At 46.2% G+C, this 25,231-nt stretch overlaps 1 long non-coding RNA gene across 1 annotated transcript in view; it reads left to right on the top strand.

The window, feature by feature from the left end:
* The window catches only part of LOC116455409, a 75,707-nt gene that overhangs the window by 3,111 nt on the left and 47,365 nt on the right, over positions 1 to 25,231 (top strand). The window contains exon 2 of the long non-coding RNA XR_004244378.1: positions 19,050 to 19,127. This is a non-coding gene — a long non-coding RNA (uncharacterized LOC116455409). The remainder of the gene's footprint in view (positions 1 to 19,049; positions 19,128 to 25,231) is intronic.

Genomic DNA, 25,231 nt, shown 5'->3' on the forward strand with positions numbered 1-25,231 from the left:
AGGTTTTGTTAAGAGCAGGTCTCACCCTGCATAGATGTGGGGCAGCTTCAGAGGGTAAGTAGTTTAAGGGCTTTCGTGTTGGTCAGCGTGAGGATCCGGGTAGGGGGGCTGCCAGCTACATCCGTAGGTGCTAGTTAAAAGATGAACCCCATCAGCATTCAAGATATTTGCTGGTAAAGTGGCAAAAGTTTGCTTTCAGTCAGGTTGCAGATCCTTGGATCAAAATATCCTTTAGGAGGTTGGTCTGTACACAGATGCATGTTATTAATAATAATATAGAAATACAGAAAGCTTCTATTTGGCTGCTTGTGAAGATTATGTGTGTGGGTGTGTTTCAAAAGCACATAACTGATTATGAAAATCATTGATGGACTAAGTCGGTATTAAGGATGGTTGGATGACAGTGAAAAGCAGCCCTGGCACATTGCAGGGATGTTCTTGTCATGACTAACCCCTCTCACTCTCACCCCAGTGGAATTTTTCAGTGCCCAGCACAGACCAGCACTGAAATTGCAGGTTTGCAGAAGTTTTTAAACCTCTCCCCAGCTGGCAGCAAATTAAGGAATTGGAAGTATTTATTGGTTTAAGGATAAAATATAACCTCAAAGCTATAAAAAATTTTGACAATGAGGCTTTTTTAAGGGAGTCTTACTTTCTTTATGGTTTTGTTAGTCGAATGTGTTGAAGCCTGACAGAGGAAGAGGTTTTAATCTACAGGTGCTGTCTCTTGCTTGAGGGTTTCCTGCTTCTAAAATTACTTCCAGGTTTTTTGGAATTGGGGCTGAAACTAGTTTCAGTTTTCAGTTTGTGGGCAACCTTGCTTACCACTTTAGCAGGCTGGGTTTGCAAGGGTTGAGGGCAGCAAATGCTAGTGCTTTTAAAGATTCTTATTTTGGCTGCCAAAAGTCCATTTGCCACTTTTAAAATATTTACAGCTGAATCTTTGGATTCACGTCTGCCTCTGCTCAGGGAAAATGCTGAAGCTGCCGATGCTGAAATTTTGCTTTGATCTTTCTTCCCCTGTTCTGCATGGGGAATTTGGAGGAGGAAGTGCCCAGGGTGAAGGATGTTGATCCACCTGTGCTCATCCTGCACAGGTTGACTTTCGCTCATCGTGCAGCAGCGAAAGCCAACATGAGCAAAGCAAATTAATGGTGGATCTCAGTCCTTAGTTTATGCTAAAAATATCAACCCCTTTCGCAGCGTGCATTTTCTCTCTTTAAGGGCTGTCCCTCTCTTGGGGCACTTATTAATGAATGCCATTTGTGCCCAGACTTTGTGCCCTTACTGCAGGACGTGTAATTTGGGATACATTAGGCCATATTTCTGTTTATTTATATAAGTAAATAAATATTTATGTATTTTAAAATATCTGAAATAATCCTGCTAGTATGTCTTGAATGATCCTCTACTGATTGCTTTAAGACCTTGCTTGGAATTTTGTATTAACCAAAGCATCACAGTCATTACTTTCAGAATAAAAACCTTTCTTTATGTGTGATCTTTGCTTTTCCATGAGCGCCTGCATCTGCAGGTGCAGACTTACTGTGCACAGTAAATACTGAACTATCTGCTGACTTACTGTGCTCTTCAGGTTGCAAAGAAGCAGTGACCTATCGTGAGACGTACTGTTAATGCCAGCAAGAAAGCAAGAGGTATCTGCTTGGCTTCTGAATCCTCTGCATTGCTTTGAGGGGTTCTGTGCAGAGCTGAAGGTGTTGACAGGCTGTTTTCTTGTGCTCCCATCTGCTGAGCAGCATTATGTGGATTAGTATTGAGGAACTCTTAGCGAAATTTGTCTCATGCCACGAAAATGTAAAGCCTCCAAAGCTGGCTGGCATCCCAGGGCTGTGAGAGGCCCTTGGAGGGGTTCTTGGTAAAGGTGGTGGGATTTGCACTGTCCCAAAGCCGTGAATGGGACATGATCTGAAGGGTTTCTGATTAATATTTAATCATCTCCAAGCTGGTTTGCTTGCTTACACGGGGCAGCAGACAAAAACTGCTGAGCAGGAATGGCTGCCATGGGGCCAATCTGCCCCCATGGGAGGGCATCTGCCTAATCTTCTTGTCCTGCAGTGTGGAACCCAGTTCAGAAACACAAAATGCTATTTTGGGCAATATTTTATTCACAGGGTGTTTCTTGAGCTGGAATCAAACCTCTCACCTGGCCTCCTAGTTTTTCCCTGGCACTGTTTTGGGTATCCTGTGGTTTTGCTGGCTCTGCTTTTGCAGGGTACCATCACTGTGCTGCCTCCTCTTTACCTTTGCAGTGTCAAAGCCAGGAGGTCGGATTAGAGACCTGAGGCTTCAGCAGCAAAAATGGGACCTGAGTGTGTGCAACAAAAAAAAGTACATATATTTATAATGGTTATTGTAGACAAGTTGGGGGATGAGGCACAGCTGCATTCCAGCCCTGGTGCCTTTGGAAGGTGGATCTCTTACTATCCAGATGAGAAGTGTATCTTCAGCCAGTTTGCCTGGCAGGGGGCATTCCCTGGGGTGGTGAGCGATGCTGGGAACCCCGCACTGCCCTGGCTTGGCCCTCTCCACAGCTTGGATGTGCCCTTCTGCCGCTGGCAGCATCCTCGCGGCACATGGATGCGGAATTGCCATCATCCTCCCCACTGGCACCATCTCTTGGCTTTCATTAAGCTTTTTGCAAAGAGCAACTCTTTCTGGTGGCCCCTGTGCAGCTTTATCCGGGGTTCCATTTGCATCACCATCAGGTGGTTTTCATTTGACCTCCACCCTGCTTAAAAATTAAGTACCGATGTACTAGGAAGAGAAGTAATCTCCTAGATAAGCACTTTTTCCCTGCTCTTCTGTAATTCATGGGGGAGCTGACTTACCCTGCCTGTGTATGACTAAGGAGGAAATTCTTTTTTGGTTAGGATAATGCTGACAGTTCAATGGAATTTTTTTTATCATGGGTTTATCACTTCCTCCCTATGAATTCCTAACTCCTATGTGCAGGGGAGGAAAAAAATAGTGGTGACCACAAGTTATGGAATTTGCCTTCTGTGGAAAAGATGCTGAACAGCTAAATGATGCTGTCAGGTTTGCCATGGTTTGCATGGAGGATTTGCTTCATATCCAGTTATATAAACAGGCTGGGTAAGAGTCATGAATATTCTAGCAGCTATCATCTTTCAAATGTGTTTTTTTCAATGTTGGAGTTAATTAATGCTCCTATCTCTTGAATATAGGTGAGTGTAAGCCTGCTCATCTTTCAGGTGGGGAGGAGGTTTGGATTTATCACCCATCTCTCAGAGATGGCAGGGTCGAAGTTGAGTTTATGTGTAAAGAGTTTCTGGGTCACCTTGTTAATCTCCCTACCTCCCCTTTTTTAGAGAGGGGATCTGGATGTGTGTCTCTAGAGATGGAGTTTGGCCAAAGAGATGGAGTTTGGCCAAAGAGACTCAGCCTTTTGGTTAAACATGTGTGTGTTCTTGCAGTGTTTGCTTCCCGGTGGTGCTCGGTGATTGCTCTGTTGATCCTTCTGCAAAGGCTTGACACTGCTGCTGAAAAGCTGTGACACTGCAAAGCATTGTTTACTTATGAAAGTGTTACTATATTTTGAATATCTATTATTCATCTCTTGTGCTAAAAGTGACATTATGTCATAAAATTGCTCTTAGATTTCAGAGCTTTGAGGAAAAGCTGTGTTTTTATCCCAGACTCTCTGACAGTACTGGAAAGTGCCTTACCCTTTGTATCTCTGTAGACCTCTTTTATGAATTGTGAGTGACAGCAGGAAAGTATAGAAGAGTGCAGAGGAGCTGGTTTTGATGTTTATAAAAGGCTTTGATAAAAGATGCAGCGCACAGACTTGATATTATTTCCTATTTTTAACTTCTTAGGAGCATAAAGCGCTCAGATCCAATATTTACGTAAAAAGGGAAAGAGGGGGGCTGTATTTCTTCTATTTTTTCCCCTTTATTTTTCTTTTTTAGGGCCAGATGAATTAAAATAGAAAAGTGTCTCTCTTCTATGCCCTAGTAAAATTTTCTTCCATGAAGCGTAAGTAAAGCCAGCTCCATGGTGTTGAATGTGTGAGTGATGCTGGAGGAGACCAGCTGCAGTTTTGAAGGCTCCTTGTTTGTAGGTTTGTGCCTTCAAACCTCCCAGCCATGGCTGGCTCCAGTGGGCCCAGCAGCCATGGTGATGTGTGTGGTGATGCCTGTGCTTCCAATAACAGGGAATGAGAGTCAGAGAAATAAAACATGGGAAAGCCAGGGCAGCTCCTCTCCTTTCTCTAAAATTCAGATCACAGTAGAGGCATCTCTATAATAAGTAGTTTTGCTTGCTCCACAGAGATGCAAGGCTGTGTGCTGGCTGCATAATTGCAGTTTTACTGATGAAAGTGCTTGTCATGATTTCCAGCTTTCTTGTTGCAGTCTCCTCTTCAGTCTTGTGTGCCAGCATGGCTGGCTTGTGGTGGGCCTCTGTACTCCTGCTTATTCCCATGCATGTACACATGAGCACGTCCATAAGGCTTCATTGTTGCAGTGGGGATACTGCAACACGCATATATCAAACCAGGAGTCCCGTGGAAAGGAAATATATATGGACAGACAGATTCTTGCTAGATGTTTCAGAGATGTTTATTTCTCCAGCCGCATGGCCGGGGCTCTGCCCAGGAACTGTTCCAGTCACGGGACCAAGGGTCCTTCTGCCCGCGCAGGGAACACAAACCAACCAGTGGGAACGAGGCTGAGCAGGGGCAGGGAAGCCCCGTGTCTGTGCCCTCAGGGCCCCTCTCCCAGGGCTACACGGCGGGGGAGGGACCCCAACACTTCATGGCACTTTCCCATGGGTGTGCATAGGCACATCTGGATAGAAAACACGTGTGAGGGTGAGTGTGGGCTGTGAGTGCACGCGTGGCGTCGGCACAGACATTTCCATGATTGCTCCTTCATCCATGCACAGGCCTTCAGGCTGGATATCCAGACTCCTAATGAACGGCAGTGTGCAAACCTGTCCTTGAGATCCACCTAATGACAAAAGTCATCCTCTTGCTTGAAACACCACATTTTCTATTTTACTGGGGCTAAATGCCTTGAATTACCCTGTACAGGGGGGGATGAGCCCTGCTATCCCCTTGGAGAACCCCAGGACAGATCAACATTGCTGAGTCCCGTCTTGCTGCAGTGCTGATGAAGAATTCATATTGATGGGATGGGCACAGCAACAGCTGTCAGTGGGGATTTCGAGTTCTTCAGCAACATGTAGTCATCCAAGGGGCTGTTCAAAGCAGGTGCTGGTTTGAGGTAGCTGGACTTGTGCAAAGGTACCCAACCTCTCACTCATCTGAGGGGAGTAAACACCTTCGGTTCTGTTCTTCATGCTGGAGCTTTTATGTGAAACCATAAAAACAAAGGGAATTATCAGCCTTGGGTGGTCACTGGAAGTGTGTTTGCTTGGTATTGTCTCTGCTGTTCCTCTAGAAGCTTGCCAAGCTGGACACTGAGGTCTACAGGGTGAGATGTTCATTTGGGATGTGTTGTCATAGGACTGTGCCTGCTTGATAGCCTTGCATTTTGTGTTCTTCTTTGTGGTGATGAGTCCCCCGTTACATTCCAAAAGGACGACCCCAGTCACACACAATTAAAGGGGATGAAGCACAGTCTTATTTTTTTCTTGCCTCACCCATGAAACTGTGTAACACCACATGTAAGCAAGTGACTTGTTGGACTTGGCTAGCTTATAGCAGTAGTGTGTCAGCTCATATAAGTGTCTTTTCAATTTCTTACAGGTTGTTCAGTTAGGCAAAAAGTTTGAGTATCCTTAGTTCTTTTGCAAGGTATGGGAGGACTTTTTTGTTCCACTGGAGTGGGACGTATGGTAAAATGGAAAAGATGTTGCTGAGTCCAGAAGAGGCAGGTCAGGGTAGAACTTGTTAAGCTGAAGTGACAGACCTTGTCTGTGCCCCACCTGTGGCACAGGTGTTTGGGGTGTTCTCACTGTGCCTTGGTGCCTGCTGTTCAGCAGGTTGGGTGCTTCAATTGCATTTCCAGCAGCAGTCCCTGTGCCTAGCTCTGGAGCACAGATGAGGGCCCCCCAAAACCCAGGGCTCTGTGTCATTGAGCAGAGCTGTGCCAAAGTGTCTGATGAAACATGGACCTTGGTTGGCAAGAGCTATGTTTCTGGGAAAGGCTTCCCAAAACAACCACCGGAGAAAGTGTCCAGATGAAAGATCTGGTAAGTGTCAGTGTCCCCTCTGTGGTGTTTTCAGGCTCTTCTGTAATCAGCTGTCATTTGAGGATCTGGACATATTGGACCTCAGGGAGTATGGATTGAAACTTAAACAAACAGTGACTCTTCTATAAATATTTAGCTCACACTGTTTAGGAGCTGCTGGGAGTCGGAGGCAAAAAATAGTTTAAAGTTCATGACTGTCTAGAAAAGCTATCAGAGGAAGGTACTTGGTCACCAAATCGCCTGGCATGTAGGTTTTGAATCGCTAATCCTCTTTTTTTTCCCCCTGAGGGACAGGATGTGTTTAGGCATCCTTTGGAGAGACATAAAGTTGCATTTTTCTGGTGCTTACACAGCTGCACTGGGGACTCAAATCGAAGAGGTTTTCTTCAAGAGAAGACCTGGTATGGAGTGAATGGATGGAGCACCGTGGCCGTACACATCTTTGCAAATTTGGACTGGTCATCTGAAGTTCATACATCTGCATAGGAGAGGGGGATGTGTCTCCAAGTGTGTGCTTTTTTCTGGCCACCTTGATACCAGGACAGACGCTTGTGCCTAGGCCAGCTGCTGCTGATGGGGCTTGTGCAGACAGCACAAGATCTTGGGCTGCCACATTGTTCCTGCTCTTGCAAAAGCCTTGATAGTGAGCTAGTCCTATCTCTGCCAGCCTTTTTTGTCTCATAAGTATGGAGATAATACACTTTTTTTCACTTTGCAGAGCTCTTGAAAGAATGGGAAAGAGTGAAATGTGCTGATAAGGAAGGTATTGGTAACCAAGACAGGCAGAGGCATACAGGCTTTGAATAAGCAGGGAACTTCACCATGCACAAGAGTCTGGGATTATTGATTAAAAAGAAGAGAAAATAATTGATTATTTTCTCTCTCCCGCTGTCTTGCTCTTGTAACACAAAGTAGTTGCAGTTGAACTAGGATGATGGTTGTAGATCCTTTCCTCCTATCCTATCCTATCCTATCCCATCCCATCCCATCCCATCCCATCCCATCCCATTCCATCCCACTAATATAACAGTAAACACTAAATGTTTGCCATGCCCTGTGAAACATTTTACAACTGTTTGCACTACCCCTGCCCCCGATTGCAGCATCCTGGGGCTTTCTGTACCAGTATGATCAGTGTGCCCTGTCCTTGTGGTCAGCTGCTTTCCCTGGATGATTTATGGCAGAGGAGAAAATGTGAGGGAAGGATAGGTAAGAAAAATGTAAATTTCTCATTTGCCAGGTTGGTGAAACTATTTTTGAGGTTTGAGAGAAAATGTCAGTATTTGAGTTGGAGGTAGTGACAAGCTTGATGGTTTTTCTCTTTCAATAGTTTCTTATAGTGCCCTTCCTAATTTAAAAGAAGGTGTTTAAATTATTAATGTTTTACCACTGAAGCCGAGGAATTCCAAAGCCTTTGGCAAATCTCTGCTAAAGCATCTATCTTAAAAAAGAGCTTCATGTTTTTTCCTGACTCCATCTTTGACAGAAGCTCCCCTTCTATGAGAAGCACTGAATCTACAGAGGTGGACAAAGAGCTTGATTTATGTCAAAGGTAATTTTCTCCAGTGGTGTTTGGCCAGAAAACATAGAGATGATAGTGGTTTTTATTTTTTGGCATAGCCTTTGCAGATCTCTGTGCTTCTGCCTGTGGCTGAAGCAACACCATGCCATGGGTGAGTGCCAGCACACAGTACATGATGCTCAGGTGCTGCCTGTGAGATATGGGTACCCTTATCTGGTCTTTCTGGCTGCGACATCCTGGAGATGAGAGGCAGCTGAGGCTTCAGACACTCTCACCAAAGCTGTAGCTAGAGCTCAGGCCTCCCATTAGATTTACCACACATTTTCCTCCCTATTCTCTTTAGGTATTTGTCCTGATTTTGTACCAAATCTCCTTCTTGCTACTTGAACTGAAGAATAAAGTATTATAACTCTGGCCTGGGGCAACTGTCCAAAGGATATATTGGGATACACTTGGCCTGTGCAAACAAGGACTTGAGTCTCCAACTCTGTCAGTCCTTCTGGCTCCTGGAAGTTTTTCTTCCAAATGGGTATTTCAAACCTCAGAGAAGAAGTTTGTGTTTTTTCAGAGCTATGATTAATACCATTTTTATGCTTCATTGCAAAATGCCACACAATGAATGAGACCAGCAGGGTGGTGGTTTATGGGTAGTAGGAAAAAAAAAAATCAAACACCTTCAAATGCTGCTTTGGAAGAGTGATGTGTGTGTGCATGTTTTATAATCTGCTGTGAACTGTGGGGTTGTGTTCCTATTAAAAGGAAGGGGGGGGAAGGCTTAAACCTCATCTATGGAAAGAATGTCAGAAATAGTTGAGAAGATGAAAAATTACAGTCTTTTTTTGCGGGTAGTGAAGGCGAAGGATTGCGATGCAGTTGGCTTTGCAATAAAAAGTCACAGGATGGTTGAAGCTGGAAGGGACCTGTGCAGGTGGTAGGTAGCTACAGCCAGTTGCCCAGGACCATGTCCAGATGGCTTTTGCGTATCTCCACAGATGGGACTCCACAATCTTCCTCAGCAAGCTTGGTCACCCTCACGGTAAAATTAGGCATAGTGCATGGTATTTCAGCACATTGGCCATAGGTTTCTGCTTGTTACTGTTGCAGTCTGGAAAGTTTGTGGGGGTGTGTGGTGTTGGGACAGGGTGGGTTGAGCGCACGAGTGGGTTGGAAACGCGGGTCTGCAGCTGAACCCTGTGGCTTGGGCTCGGCAGTGCTTGGCTGGGACTTGGGAGAGTTGGGCTTGGCATAGGATGCCAGGAACGCTCCCTCCAGCGGTGTGCAGGGAGTCTCGCTGCCTGATGGCTGGGTCTGGGAGCTCGTGGTCCCTTTGATTTGGTTTTGAGGCTGCGCTTACAGCTGAGCCTCCAGCCAGCTCTGCTGTCCCTTGCTTCCCTTCCCTTGACACTGCGTGCCTCTTCCCAGCTGGCAAGTCACTTTGCCACAGGAATTTGTGACTCATTTATCAGCATAAAATGAGGCTAATTACACCTCTGAAGTGTCAGCATCAGTGGTGCTGCAGCATCAGGTGCTTCCCCAGAAAACTCTGTGTTGGTGGCAACCCCTGGGGAAAAGAGGCCCAGAGGTTTCTTGTGGCTGTGTGCGTAATGTATTCCCATCTTGGGGACAAAGAGGATGCTAGGTCACCTGATTCCCTATAGAGACATTGGGGTCAGCACAGATTTGCTTCCTGGTGGCTTCATGTGCATCCCTCACACATGGAAAACAAGCAAAGCTTAAGACTACACTCAGCCTCCACTTGGTCTCTGGTGTTTCCTCCCGCCTTCCATCCATGGAGAACAGTAGCCCTTGTTTGTTGCCCTGGATGCATTTTTGCTTTTCTCTAAGCCTTGTTCTTTTCATCCTGTTTTTGTTGAGGATAAGTGATGGGAATAGCAGCATTGAGATGATGGCTCCCAATGAACACTCCCACTGTCCACAGACATATCCCATATAGCCCTTGTGCCAGTGACAGGGGTATTTTCTCATTAAAAATAGACCACAGACAATGCCACTCCCCAAGGACTGTGATTTATCATTTAATAATAAGTGGTTACTCATTTCCTTCGGAAAACTTTCTGGAAGTGTTATTTTTCCTTTTCCCCTTGCTTCCTTTTATTTTAAATTTCCTTCAAAACCCTGCATTACCCATCAGAGCCTCTGTGTCTGTTAAATGAAGTGTTCCCTTTTCAAGTGGAAATCATATTTATGATTTAAAGTTAATGAAAATAACAAGTCTTAACCCGTTGGGCATGAGCTTTTCTTTGTAAGTGCCTGCAGCCCTGAAATCTTAGCTCAGTCAAGGGAAATAGCAATGGGTAGCTGGTTAGGTAAGACTTGAAAAACTGTGATGCTGATGCTAAATGGGGAATGGATGATTTGCTTCACCTGACTTTAAAGAAAATTTCAAGTAACTTTAGAACTCGTATTGTCTTGAGTTGCCAGCCCTTAGCTCTGATAGATATCTCCTGGTGTGCCAAGTTCTCCTGAAGGATGGAGAGCCTGCAGAACTACTAGGCAATCTCATACCAAGTCTGGTATTTTAGTGACTTTACCAAAGAAGTGCAGAAAGTTGTAGAGTAGTTCCTTTGAGGAAATCCCGACAACTCAGTAAACAAACTCAGGAAATGTGCTGAAGATGAAATCGTTATAAGTAGGTACTTAAGAAGCTAAAAGAAATAGTTCTCTGTTGGATCAGGAGGGCATTTTCGGGGTCAGTAGCAGATTAGATGGTAGACTGCAGATAATACAGAAGATGAAATGCAACCAGGGACGTTGCAGGTACTTCAGGTGGTAACATCTTCTCTTACAGTTGCCTTAATGAGCTGCAAGTTTAAAGATAAGAAAAACAAATTCAATAAAGACAAGTGCAAAGCAGCACTCTTGGAAAACAGATGCACATACCCAAAATGTGCAGTAACTCTCAAAATGAGCAGGTTAACTACGGAAAGGGATCTATGAGATGCAGTGAATTTCACAAGCTGGTTGTTAATTGCAGTCAGATGCTGTTACAAGACAGGCAGATCTTTAATAGCCCAGAGAAAAATGGCAAAGGTAATAATTCCAGCTCTTCAATCTTTGTTGTCCTATAAAAAACCCTGTTTGAAACACAGCATCCAGTCTCAGCCCCTCTATTTTAAATATGAAAGCAGGCAGCTTGGGAAGATGAAGCTTCTGTTTGGGAAAATTTACTTAGGAGGAATAGCTGGAAGATTTGCATGGGTTACACCTAGGGAAAAAAAACCCAGCAGCCCACAGGTGTCAAGCCATGGTTTGATGGGATGCTTCAGCAGTAGTTTTGGGGCTAAGTTTCTCTGCTCTCCTGGTGTTGCCTGTGCTGCAGCTCATTGTGTGGTCAGTTGTGTAGCCACAGCTTGTGTCCACACTGTGAGCTGGGACAAGGAACTTCTCTTAGTATAGAAAAAGCTGAAGTGTTTCCAAATTTATTTCAAAGTATGGCCACACAAGTTTGCCTGGACAACAGATGGCATGCAGGAGGAAGGAGGGCAAGGAGAGGAACTGGGATTGTGAGCACCTGGTAGAGTTGAGACTTAAAGGGAACACAGTAGATGTGAGACATCCCGGAAGGTGGTGTGAAGAGTGCAGCACACGATGTCTCTCCATGTCTGAAGAGAGGACTAAACAAACACTGTGTACAGGGAATTGCTTCTCCAGGCACAGTCTTCCAGTGCATCGCCTCTGTCATGCCTGGTAGCAGCGGGGTAGGCTGGCATTTCACAAAGTGAAGGTTCCAGCTCCTGGTGGTGGTGGTGAAGGAGAATGAGTGATGCTGGAGCTGACCCAAAAAGCATTAGAAACCTCTTTGTTAGCAGCACAGCAGCCCTTCCCAGGTGGTGGGGCAAGTGCTGCTCGTTGCTGGGAACTGCAGCTGAGTCCTGCTTGCTCTTGGCAGGGCTGTGCTGGTGTTGCCTTGGAGAGCACCACAAAGACAAGCCAAGAGAGGGTTCAGGGCTTGGAGGCTGTTTGACTTCCCTCCTGGCCCAGCATTTCTGCAGTCCTTGCATCCAGATTTTGGCATGGCTTCTACCCCTGTCAGTCCTGCTGAGGCTGAGTGTCTCAGTGCCTCCTGATGTTCTGAATCCAAATTTCTGTCATTACTGCATTGCACTTGGCTTTTTGGCTCTTGGGAGTAGTTTGGTTGACCACAAATTGGTCACTCTGTGCTGTGATGTAAGCTGATGATTTCCTCTGCTGTGGATGCTAAACCAAATACCCCTGCAACTGCTGCCTGACGGGGATGTTACCAGGCTGGTGTTGGCAGCCGATGGGAATGTGCTGGAGCTGTGCAAGCCTTGGTGATTCAAGCTGAGACGTAGGTTTATGATGAAACGCTAAATGCCTGGTCTGTTCTGTCTGACCAGCTCTACCCCTAGGGAAAAAAGGGGGTTTACTGCAAGAAGAAAGGATATTCTGGTATTGGTTGGTTGATAATGAGAACACAGAGCATCAAAGCTGAAACAGTGTGTGCTGGGTTTTGAAATCACTGGAGGATATAGAAGTGCCTTGAAGAGGAAGATCATAGATAGGCAGACCTACAGGATACGCTTGGTTGACTTTTTGTAGGCTGCAGAGCTTTCCCTGTGGTTTGCAGGATTCCCTTGCCTTGCTGTGTCCTTGCACAGCTCAGAGCATAGCGTCTGTGTCCACAGTCTTGGAGGATATAGATGTGAACCTTGCTAGGAAGATCTAGGCTTCAGTTCCAGTCTTCTTGATGCTAAAATTCCCCTGAAAAAAAAAGCTTACTGTGCTTGTTTGTGACACGTTTGACATGCTGGCACTGCACCTGACTTGTGTTGATCTAAGTTGCTTAAAAAATAAAAGAGGCATGGTAATTTGTCTTAAAAAGGGTACAGAGAAAGTGAAGAAGAGAACAAGTAGTTTGCTATTCATTGCCTTTTCAAGGCTGACAGGCTGGCTTACTCTGGGAAAAAGTGAAATTCCCAGACAGTTCCATATAATATCACCAGATGAAGGAGTGACCACCGCATGAAGCTTGCTGGTGGCAGAGCTGGTGTGGCAGCAGGACTGCTGACAGTGGAGTGGCAGAGCTCTTCAGTCAGCCAAGTTGTAGTGGCATCTCAGGGATGTGTCTTTGGATACACAGAAAACCCATCTTCTGCAAAACACAGTGGGTGGTTTGGGTGATGCTGAAGGCTCCAAGCTGCATTCCTGAAACCCCAGGGTGCCGTAAAGGTGACTCAACAGCATCGACTCTAAATGAGGAAATGCAGAGTCTGGCAAATGCTGGACTTCAGAGGACAGTTTAGTAAAAGGGAGGACTGCAAAGACATTGACAAAAAGGATTTTTTTAAAGTGTTTTTAAGGAAGACAAACTAATAACAACTAACTTCCTCTTTAGAAGTCCCTTTTCAAGGAACAGATCTGTTATGTTAATAACAGTGGTGAATGTAATTATATGTAAGGATGAAATCTTGGCTTCACAGGACTAGTACTTCATGCAAAGATATGTTATTGGAAGCCAACCTGGAAGTACAGTCATGGTGGGAGGAGTAGGATGCAGAACCGAGTGGGACTTGTCTGATACCCACAGGAGCTGTTTAATGTTGTTGTTTTTTCCTTGATGCATTTGTCCCAGGGCTGTTGGTACTGCAGGGCATTCTGAGCAGGTGTTTGTGCCCAAGTGGGTCATCCATCCTCTGGTCAGTTTTCCTGTAAGAGCATCTCTCAGGTAGGATCAGCACCTCGCCTGGATGGTATCTTCAGAAAGCTCCACCACCTGGGGTGGATGCTGGTGTGTGTGCAGGACTGCCATAGCTTTGCTTTCCCCTGCCCATCTCCCCACATGCTTGCTCAGGGTGCTGAAAGCAGGGAGCCTCAACAGCCACCGAATGGTGACAGAGCACACACAGCTCTCCACCCCAGCTCTTTTTCTCCATCATTGTCCTCAGTTTTCTATTCACCTCCCTCCAGCTCTGTGGCTGGGGGCTGCTGTGAGCACAGTGAAGCCTTGCTCTGGCATCTTCCTCCTCCTCTCTTCTATCCTGCTTTTCCCTCTCTCTCCGGCTGCCGGGTTGCTCTAAGCAACTTTGGCTCCTGTCCCAGGAACAATCTCTCAACACACACAAACCAGGAAGGCTAAAATAACACTTTAAAATTGTTAAATAAATAGTGATGGAGCTCTGCTTAAATGGGAAATGCAGCTTAATTTGTTAAAGGCTTTTTGTCCTCCCTTGGACAGGGATTCGGCCGGGCATGTGTGTGTGTGTGTGTGTGAAGCATTTCTTGTAGCTTGTAAGCTGCATCTCGTGGCCCCAAGTGGGCAGAGAGGGTTATGTGACTCTGAGTTACCAAATACTTACAGTAAAAGTGTAGTCATCCTGAACCTCAGCCAAAGAGCTGGAGGTTTTGTAAGGGTTTTTTTTTTATTTTTTTTACATTTTCCCTTCTCTCCCCGCAGGATGCTGCTGCGTCACTTGCATTCTTCACCCCAGCCCAGCAGTAACTCTTTCCAGACTACCAGCAGCAGCCAGGCACTTACATCCCGCCCCATTCCCTCTCCAAGAGCTTTGTGCACGGGCAAGTGCATCCCTTCTCCCTCAGCAAAGGAGTGGCTGCCAGCACAGACAGAGGTGCCCATCTTTCTGAAACCTGAAAAACACTCATTTCTCTCTTGCACCTTTTCAAAACTGGAGCAAAAATAGAATAGTAGTTACTGCCATGTGAGAGAGTGAGAATGGGAGGCTCTGGATAAGCATTTGTAAAATATCCAGGGAAAATGGATACCGGCAAAGGCTCTGCTGAGTGGGAGTGGGTGTACCAAAATGTGTGTGTCAGGATGAGAAATGCATTTCTTGGGAAGGACATGGAGAACTGGCTGCTTCCCAGCACACAGCTTCCTCCTGGGGCTCATCCTGTGGGAGCTCTCTGCATTTTTATTTTTTTTACGTGTGGACTATCCCCAGTCCACTCTTCTGAGTAGAAACTAATCTGTGTTTTGGGAGAGAGTTGTTTCCTATTAACTTTCTGAGTGAGGAAAAAATAACCTTTGCTCCCTCCAGTGGGAATTGCACAAGTCAAAATTTTACATTCCCTTCTTCAGACTCCAGAGTTGTTCCTGGAAGGATGAGTTGTGGGTCAGAGAGGGGCTGTGCCCTCCTGCCACACCTGCTGTGAGGGCTGCCAGGTCTGGCTGTCAGTCTGAATGCATGAGAGCAGAGTAAAACTGCAGTCATGGCCTGAGCAGGCATACTCAAAATTAACATCAAAAGGAAAGGAGGGAGTTGTCCAAATACAGCCTGCAAACCTTTAATTCTGTGTGACAGTGATACCCTGAGCCAGGTAATCTCCAGCATCAGTGTTGCTACAGTGATGGAAGCTGCTGGTTCGTTCTATGGGAAGATGGAGGTTTGATGGAAGGTATAATAATCTATCTTAGATGTTTTAATTTTCCCTTTTCATCCCAAACGTAAGGAGCAGAGTTTCCTCCACTTTGAACAGGTCTTTTTATGTTTTCTTTTTATAATTGGGTAGAACAAAATAATGTTTCTTCAGTATATAAAATGAATCTGGCAGCCTGGTTTTGTACTTCAGCCTCCCAAAGAAACAAGCATGCATAAAGCAAGAAGATACACTGCCTACTAAAATGTCCCACTTACTAAAAAACTCACAATAAAATCCTCTGTGAACATCCTGTTTCAACTCTGCAATAAAACTCACTGGTCAGTTAATCGTGGATCTCCTGTTCCCATAGAGAAAGGCAACTTAAGAGGTTGCTGTGGGAAAGGGGGAAAAAATAAAATTAAAAAGATCCTGTCTTGGTCTTGCAAACAAAGGTTGCCTTGGATTGCAGTCACATGTTGCAGTTCAGCTGATCTCGCTGACGCCAAAAGGGGAAAGATTTCTGGGACTTGCCTGAGCCCCACTGAACTGGTTTAGGGAATTAATTAGAAGAAAATTACTTACCTTTGTGGTTTTTTTTCCTATCTAGTTTCTTCTTCGATTTGACTGCCCTGACTTGGCTCACCAGGTTAGGGGAGCCAGGGGCAGCTGAGACAGGATATGTGACCATTGTGTGAATTTAACTGTGATTTAAAATTACACCACTGGCAAGTGTCTTCTGGCTTTTCACAACTGGGGAAGAAGTCTCTAGGTACCCAAATGTGGGATACCGCTGAGCTTTGTAAATCATACCTTGTGGCTGAGTTGCATCAGCAATATCGAGGCAGAAGCACCTGAAAGAACATTTTGGGGTTAATTGCAGTCCCCCAGCACATCAGATGAACTGATAAGCTGGTGTTGGTAGAAACCTCACCGTGCATATGTCTGCATTCAGTAAATAGTTTTGGCCAGGTCAAGCTCCTTCTCTTGGGTGCACCCCTCTGTTCCAGGGGCGCATGTTCAGAAGACCCTCATGTGGCTGGACATCGTGTGAAATTACACAGAATCCACTGCTTGGGCTTCACGGAGTTGATAGGTGTGCATTACATGGCTTTTTGGGGCAAAGCCAGCATAACAGGTTTATCTCTCTTCCTGGGTGGTTTACTCAGGCCTTAGGGCTCACTTCTGATCTTTATAAGGTGTATCAGGTCCCTGGGTTTCAGAGGGTCAGAAGATACTTTCACTGAAGGGTATGATCTCATCAGAGCCAGGCATTGAAAAACTTCCCAGGATTTTGTCACCTTGCCCATGTGTGTGCTGTGTCTCGCTGTGCCTAGAGAGCTTCTGGGCTGGCAGTCGCCAGGATCACTACTGCCCAGCTCAGTCCAGGCTCTTGCCTTCTTGGTACCATGCCATGTAGCTTTAATTATTGTGGGGAAAAAAAACTAGTACTTGTAAGATCCCCAGACCTGTTAATTTTTAAAAAGTTGGTGGTTATGTCCTTCTTTTTTTTTTTTTTCCCCCCTTTCCACTTCTTTTTTTTTTTTCTAAACCTGAAACATTATGGACTAAGGCTGCTGAATTAAAAATAAGGAGTGAAAAATCAAATATATATAAAAATTTTAATTTTACAGTGAAAAGGCATATCTCTGCTTCTTGGGTGAGGTGTTATGAAACGCTTACCCCTTCCCAAGTTTCCTGTGCTCCCTGGTGGGATCGAGCTCCTTGTTTGCAGCACCTCATGGCAGAGATAAAAAGCTTTGGCGTATGTTCCCTTCGGGGCAATGTGGATTTCTCCTCAAAAACCTCAGTTCTGGCGACCGGTTTTATAAATGACTAAAAAATGAGGCTTGTACCTTATCTCTTGAGAGATCGTTGATGGATCCATTTCTCAGAAAGATATTTTATTCAGTCCTTTAATGCCACACCACTCCCTTCATTCAGATGCCTGGAGTCTTTTATCACGTCTCCTCTTACTCATTGCTTAGCCAGGTTGGGCATATTTAGTTCTTTTAATCTTTCCTGCAACTCAGCTGTCTTTAATCATCCTTCTTGATGTCAGAACGTTTGATGCCCACTTCTACGGAAAACAAGCCTGTTTTTTTTTTGGTGTGCATGTGAATTGCTTGGGAAATGTCTCCGGCCGCTTGCCCAGGCTCATGCCTGGATTCCTCAAAAGCTCCCTCGAATGTCTCAGTGTGGATGCTGGGGAAAATTTCTGGGTCACCATGTACACCACCGGACTTGGCACCCTCTGGGATTAATTAACATGTTCATTTGTTGGGTGTGGGCTGCAACACCCCCCCAGATGTTCCATGGCTTGTGTTTCCAGGGGCAGATTTCTCTGGGCATCTGCAGAAGGGTGCAGGTGCTGATGGTGTTTATGGAGAACAGGCCCGGAAAGGTTACTGTAACCTGCGTTTCCTTCCTGTACCTGCCAGCAACAAGGACAGAGAGGTTTAATTTGCTTCTATGATCTCAAAAGCAAAGCCTGGTGATAACTGTTTATAGGTACCTGTGCTGCAGGTCAGGGTAATGCTTCTAGATGCTGACAGGGATGGTGACCCCTTCCTGCTGCAGCTATTGATGCTGTCTTTACTGAGTAGTTCATCTATTTTGCACCCAAAAATAGTCATTCACAGCTCCTTAAGACAGTTTGAAGCTGAGGATTGCTGCTAGCTGGTAGGAGGCTGAGCACTGCATCCCTTCAAGGCAGGGTCTTCAAACTCACTGTCTGAAGCTGATGTGTGGAGGTGTTCAGAATTCCCCTCACAGACCTCCTGGATACCTGTTATTTAAGTGGGAGCTGTTTCCCAAAGCCTGACTCAGTCATTTACTTAAAATAGGCAAGCTCAGACGCTGACTGGAAGGGGTTAAGGCACAGATCTCCAGGTTTGCTGGGCCTGGGCCATTGCTGTGCAGCTCTAGGGGTGGCTTCCCTGACATGGACTTTGAATTACAGAGCACTTGGCAGGCAGTTAAAGAAGGCCAGAAGCCGGCTTGTCCCTCCCCCACCTCCCATTATGAGGGAATGCTTCTCATACTCTCCCAAATTTAGCAGTGCAAATGTGGCTGGGTTGAGTAGGCTGAGTGATGAGGCGATTTTGATGGTAATAAAGGTCCCCTTCCCTGCTCTGCCTCAAACTCAAGCTGCCAGCAGCCTGTGCTATAGAAAGCTGTTTGATATATGGGTCTGTGATTTATGGCTGTGCCAACAAGGGCTCTGTGGCCTGAGAAGGAGAGGATGGAGACTTGGATAGTGGCAGAAAACAGTCTGCAAGGACCACCACCCAGCAGAGCACTGAGAACCTGAACAGCCTGATGTCCACCTGGCTGTCCTGTGTGACCCTTGGGCTATAATGAGGGGGGTCAGAAATGTCTGGAGGTCACCACGAGGAAAAGGCCGTGTCCTCTCCATGATGACAGTGGGATAGTCTGGGTCATGGAGCTGGAGTCTGCTGCCTCCATCCCTTTTCCTCACAGCTCTGGGCCACCCAGGCTCCCTGGCACTTCTGTCTGTGTTTCCTCCCACTACTTAGGAGTGTTTGAGGGATTGCTCTGGAGCTGGCAGTGAACATCTCAGGAGGACCTCGTCATGCTCATTTTTACACCACATTGCTGGGTCATCGTGGATGTCCAGCATGGGACAAGCTGTAGGGCTCCATCACTGATACCTGAACTCTGGTGGCTGCAGAGGAATGTGCTGCTGCTTCCAGCACTCCCATGGGGCCATGCCCCTTCACCAATTTATATATTTATATATATATGTATGTATCTATGCATATATTTAAATAGGTAATATATATTAAGTAGATTTATAAATATTTAAATATATACAAGCTGCAGTTTATATATAACTGGTTTCCAGTGCAGCCTTATGTTGAAAAAATAAGGAAATTGAAGTTTTTTGGTTGGAGAGAGGGGACAAGATTGAGCTTGCTGACATTTCTTTTGTTGTAATGTCATTTAGGTCTTGGTTGACTGCAAAAAGAAGGGAGGAGCATGTCAAAGGGAGGTCAGATCCTGCCAGGGTTTCCTGGGAAATGAGGTGAGTGGTGATGTCTTTCAGCTCTCATAAGCCTGGAGATAGAAGCCCTCCTGGTCTTCCCTGCACCTTCTGGGTGAGACCTCTTCTGTTGATCCTCCAGATTTCCTTTTGGTACAGATTTCCCTGTATTTTGCCTCTTCAGGGCTGATGGGAGGATTGTAGACTGCTGTTGTGCATGGGAGTCTCAGAAGGGCTGGAGACTATCTGGAATATGTTGAGGTTTGTGCATCACACAGACCTTGTTTCTGGCTGTATTTGGGCTTCACAGCAGGGGATTTTACTCCTGTGGGTTTAGAGAACTCTGCTGCAATTACCTGCTACTGATCCACTTTTGCCCCCCCCAGTTCTCCCTTTACAGTCACTGGAGGGAAATGGGTATTTTTAGGAAGCGCCTGACCCTGACCTGCTGTAGGTATCTGAATGGATTGAATCATTCCCTACAATACCTGTTTCTCTGCACTGTCAGCACAGCTGGGGCAGCTGGTTTGGATGTAGGGTCTGCAAGGCATGTGTAATGTCTGTTCCCTGTGTAGGCAGACTGGAGTTCAGGGAGCTTCCTTGTGGCTTGGGGTGTCCAAAGCCACTGCATGAAAGCTTGGCCTCTCCTAAGCTGCCCTTAAATTTTCTTCAAGGTTTGGACACAGCTTAAATCTGTGAGCCACTTGTCTGAGCCTGCTCTCAGCATTTATACACCCTGACGGGCAGCATACGTACATTCCTGAAGGATAGGGTATGATTGCTCAGGATGTTTCAGTCCAACTGGGTCATCTCACACTGGCTGTTGCAGCCCCAGTGAGAATCAGCAAGATGATTCCAGCCTCAGGAGTTTGTTCCAGCCCCAGGAGCCACTGCACTAAGACCCACTGGCGCAGCTTGGGCTGCACTGTAACCTCCTGGGAACCAGCCCTGGAGCTGCTCTGCTCTTTGGCATTTTGAGTGATGTGGCTTGTGGCTTTTCAGCCACAGGAAGGTTTGGAACAATGTAACCCATCTCGCCATGGGAGCCTGACATGGGAGCATCATCCCCATCCTGGTACCTTGGCTAAGGTGCAGCATCCCCCAGGTGTGGTTCTGTGGAGAGCTGGGACCTGCATGCCAGGTCTGTGTAGATTATAATCTCCGTCCAGAGTACATCACTGCATCTCCCAGCCAGGGGAAATCCCCCCACAGATATCTGCCTGAGTCTGCTAGGCCACCTCCTCCGCTTCCCCTCCTAGTTCTTTGAGGGACGGAAACATTGTTTTCTGCTTGTGTTTGCGGAGTGCTCAGCCTGTGCTGGCTGATCCCTGCTGCAGTGAGGATAAATACCCACACTGGTTGAAATTTAGATGTACAAGGTGTTGTACCTCAGCAGAGGTAACTCTGGAAGTTTTTTTGTATGCTTGTACTTCTGTCCTCAATATGTGCTCTGAGGGCAGTCTGTTCAGAAAGAGGAATTGATGTTGATGGTTCATCGCTAAGATTGTCACTTTTAAGTCAAGGAACAAATATAATTTGCTGTAGTACATCACTTTTGTTTAGTTTTAAGTGGGCAAAGGGAATGTATGTGTGTTATTCTTCATTTATTTAGTGTTTTCTCTGCAATTTACTTTAGCTTTTCTGTATTACTAACAATTGGAGTGTTTTCATTGCCACCCTGGAGAGAGGAATCTCTTCTTTTTATAGCAAGGGAAACTGTCACAGTGAAATGATGTGGTCACTGCCCCTTGCCTGTGCCTGACACATGCATCTCCTGCCTTCCATCTGTCTGCCCTGGGGACCAGAAGATGTTGCAGGGACTCACGGTGCCCTTGTATCTGATGCTTGCTTCTGTCACTGGTCTTTCTGCTCTGAATCTGTCCCTCGATTCTCCATCCAGAGCGCAGGAATAAACTGATTATTTGGAGTTGAAGGGCAGGAATAAACTGATTCTTTGGACTTGCCATGAGAATTAATGTTGAGGATGAGCAATTTAACAGGAGATCCAAGGGCTGTGTCTAAGAAGGGGGGATGCTTTTTGCAGTATCAGTGATTCCCAGGGAACAGCTTCATTTTTACTTGGCTGCTGGATGTCTCTCTGGATTTTTCACAATTAGGTTCTCTCCATCTGGCTTTCTTTCTCTATCACTCCTTTTTATTGAAGCATTTTTGTGCTGGGCTGACACCGTGGACATCAGCAAGAGCATTCAGGGCTCGTAGATGCGAAGCCACCGAGCTGGTGGCCTGGGGTGAGGCTCTCTGCTTTCTTTGAGTTTGAGATTTCCTTGAGCTGGGATGCTTTGGGATTCTGGGACATGGTAAGCAGAAGAATGTCGTCATCTCAATCTTAACCAAGATAAAATGAGCAGCCTGCCTGAAGTGAGGAGGGTTTTACAAGCCTCAGTGACACCAGTTAAGTACTTGGAAGGGGTGTGAATTGGGGGTGGGTGGAGAAGGAGGTTTGTTATGTGCTTCCCGGCAGCTAAAAGCAGGTGTTCAGTCAACTGAGAGTTGCCCTAAAGGCAGAGAATAAGGATGCAAATGATCTGTGAAACATAAAAGGAACCATCTGAGTGCCCCTTTTCTTGGTTTACCTCCACCCTGGGTAATTTGCATGACACAAGTCGATCAACCCTGAGAAAAAGCAGTTTGGTCCAACAGACAAGATAACTTTGTCAAACCTAACGACCTTGCAAAGAGGCGAAAAGAGGCAAAGCCCAGAGGCCAGGAGATACAGAGAGGAAAGGGTGGACTGTGGCTCTGCTGTCTTGGTGGGGAGCTGGGTTCCCCTGGTTGGCCCTTGTGAGGTCCCGGATTCCTCCAGGTTTCACAGTAGCCCACATAAGTCAGCGCCGATTCCAGTACAGGTGTGTGAACCTTAAACCCTCCTTGATGCAGGCAGGGTGAGGAACACTGGGTAAGCAGAGCCTGCTGAGCTGCTGCCCCAACAGGTACCACATGAGATTGGTTAGTTTAAACTCAGCTGGAAGGGCTTTTAGGCCGTGCTTTGCCTCACGTTTGATGTAGTAGCAATACATGAATCCAGCTGGTTGCTGCAGCTCAAGGGGTGGCTGCTCAACTGGTGACAATGCCTTAGCTTGAAACTGGTGTGGATTCAGGACCCTCCATGGCCAGCCTGCCGATGCTGAATGCAGGGTGGAGCAGAGCTGAGCTGTTGATCTGCCCCTCCTGCCCCAATTCTGCTGCAGTCGAGTTCTGCACCCAGGCTGGATTTACACCCAACCAGAGCTTTTAACGAAGTTAAGTTTCTTTTGCTGTGATTTGTGCCTGCTCATGTGTCTGTTGGGTGTTGTCAGCTCAGCTGTAGCCGCAGAGGGCCGGTGTCCCCCCACCTCTAACCTGTGCCCTCCTGTCGTGCAGGTGATCTTCCTCATTTCATTGATAGGTTCACTAATTTTGCCGGTGTTAATGAGCTCTTCCCCAGCTGCCATTCCCCCTCTTCCCCAAAGCCAAGACGTTGACTCTTTCACTGTGAGGGTTAATTTGCTTATTGGTTTGTGGACTGCACCTCCCTCTTTCTGATTTCACTTGATATGTGCAGGATGTGGTGATAAAAATCTGTTCGAGCTGCCTCCTTTTTCAGACATTTTTTGCTTCTTTAAAGTAACTTCCAGAGGCAATGGGTGAGAGGAAAGATGTGTGCTAATGTCTTTTCAAACAATTTCATGGGTGTTAACGTCTTTGAAATGGGTCTTAACGCCTCTGCTGACTTTGGGCAGCAGGTTCCTTGCCGGCCCCAGACAGTTTGGCTCCTGAAACAGACAAAGGTCTGCACAAGCCTGAACTTCTGAACTTTGGGGTAAAACAGTAGGTTCAAGGGGGCATATGGGTAGGTGGTTCGGGAAGGCTGTACCTTCCTAGTACCTCAGCCAGTGGGGAAAGGAAGAGGGCAACATGCGGCCGGGAGTTAGGACAGAAGGGAGGGTCTGCCCTCTGAAACCTCGAGAGAGAAAATCCCACGGGCGTGTGCCCCAGTGGACTCTTTCCCTTTATTCAAATAAAATTGAAGGACTCCTCTGTCTCCTTTTTGGACATAAACCTCTGGTGTTGGTGAATTTTCCAGACAGACAGTGTACACGGGTGCCTGGATAGGAAGGTGGGGAGGGAGCAGCAGTCTGGGCAGCCCCGTGCTCTCTGCAGGCTCCGTCCTTGCCCATGTGGGCACCCAGGCATTTGAACAAAGGTTTTGAGGCGTTACATCCTCACAGAGCCATTGGTATAAATCTGGGGGGAAAAAAACCCTGTGACATTGTTCAGTCTGGCCTCCCCTGAGCTCCTTGCAGACTTCTCTTCAAGATCCAGCTGCTTCTCATCAGCAGCTCCCAGGGTTGTCTGGGCCAGTTGGCAACTTGCCACGTTCAGTGGTGACACAGCTGTGTCTAGGGAGAGCACTGCATCAGTACAGATCTGTACAGTCTCCTTTGCAAACTGTGTTGTGTGTCTGGCCATGTAGTCCCTTCTTCCAGCCTTACCCATTCTGTCATTTTGTTACATTCTCTGTGTTCATGAAGGGCATCCAGTTGCTGACTGCATATATTTAGTTGAACCAGGTGTGTTCTGGTCTTTTTTTTTTAGGTTTTGCATCAGTGGTTTGTTTGGTTCTGCTGTTTCCTCCTAAAGTAACGGTGTCTATGGATGATTTACTCACACATGAAAAAGCTGCTCTCAGAGGTGGTTTGTGTTGTGTGTATTTTTATCTTGAGTGTCTGATCTGCAGCATGTCCTGCAGAGGTGGCTCCATTGGGAATATCTTGTCCTTGTGTGGATGTTTTTCCTTAAAAAATTTGGCCTTTTTGAAGAAAACTCTGTTCATTTTCTGAATTGTGAAGCTGTGTATAGAAAACCAATATGGAGTAAAGGGGACTGAGGTCAAGCAGGGTTAGTTATTAAAACTGGGGTGTATTCTGCTAACATCCCAGTGCCCCAGGGTTAATGCTTCCTAGGTGTAACCCTGAGTCATAGCTGCCTGCCCCAGTGCAAGTTGCAACCAAAGCAGTATCACCTTGGAGAAGTCGGCATGGACGCTGGAGGCTAGAGGCTTGAGGGGTCCACATTGATGGGGCTGGTGGGTGCATGATGCTAATATACCCTCATGGAAAGGGGGATTAGAAATTGGGCAGGAAAACAGAGGGTCCAGACTGCCAAATGGCTGCATGTGTTGGGTATGCTTTTTTTTTCTTTCTTTTTTCTTCAGGTCTGTTTGCCTGAATTTGTCAACTGGATTCCCCCCAAAAAGAGGACCTGGGAGGTCTTTAACAGCAATAAAGGGAGCTCATCTGTGGAGGAAAGGGTTACCCTTATTGCTCCAAGCAGGCAGACCGGGAGCTGCTGACTTGGAATGAGGTGGGTGGTGGTTTTCCATCTTGTCTTTCCTTGTGGTCATGACAGGGAGAGCTGATATTCCTTCTAATTGAGTATGTGTAGTGACATGCCAGGAATACGTATGTCCTTGCTGGATTGCGTTCTTCTGTGGGAAGGCATCAGCTATATATTGTGACGGGGATTAACTCATTAGACCTTACTGTATAGATAGTGCTTTACAAATTATCTTTTCCTGGGAAGATTTCTTAACTGGGCATAGTCCCAAAGAGCATGAATTGGATGGTTCTGACTATTTTATGTTATTCCCAATGCCTTGGTGCTTTGGATGAACATCTGAGGCTGCAGCCCTTTCCACATGCTCTCCTGTGATGGTGCCACTGGTGCAGGCAGGGCTGCTGGGCAGTTGACCAGAACCAGGTGGGAAGTGGCAAAAAGGTCATTCCTTGTGTTTGATTGCTGGGAAGTCCCATACCACGTAGGTTATCCATGAAGAGATGTCTCGATGATGGAGGAAAATGCATTGGTCTGCTGAATTGAATTTTTGTATTTCTTTAACAGTAGTGAAAAAAAAAAAACCAACCAAAAAAAAAAACCACCTCTAAAAATCTTGATACTTCTTGGGATTAATTTTTGTGTGTTTTCTGAGAGCACAAATGAAGGCTTTGAAAGCAGTTTCATTTTCCAAAAGGGGGAAGAGCTCAAGCCTGAGTGTGAAACACCCTGGTCCTGGTGTTGCAACATACTTCCCAAGTGACCTTGGGCAGGTCAGACAGCTGGACTAGAAATTTCCAAAAATGTGACTT

This window comes from Corvus moneduloides, chromosome 1 (genome assembly GCF_009650955.1).
Source record: "Corvus moneduloides isolate bCorMon1 chromosome 1, bCorMon1.pri, whole genome shotgun sequence".
Taxonomy (NCBI): Eukaryota; Metazoa; Chordata; class Aves; order Passeriformes; family Corvidae; genus Corvus; species Corvus moneduloides.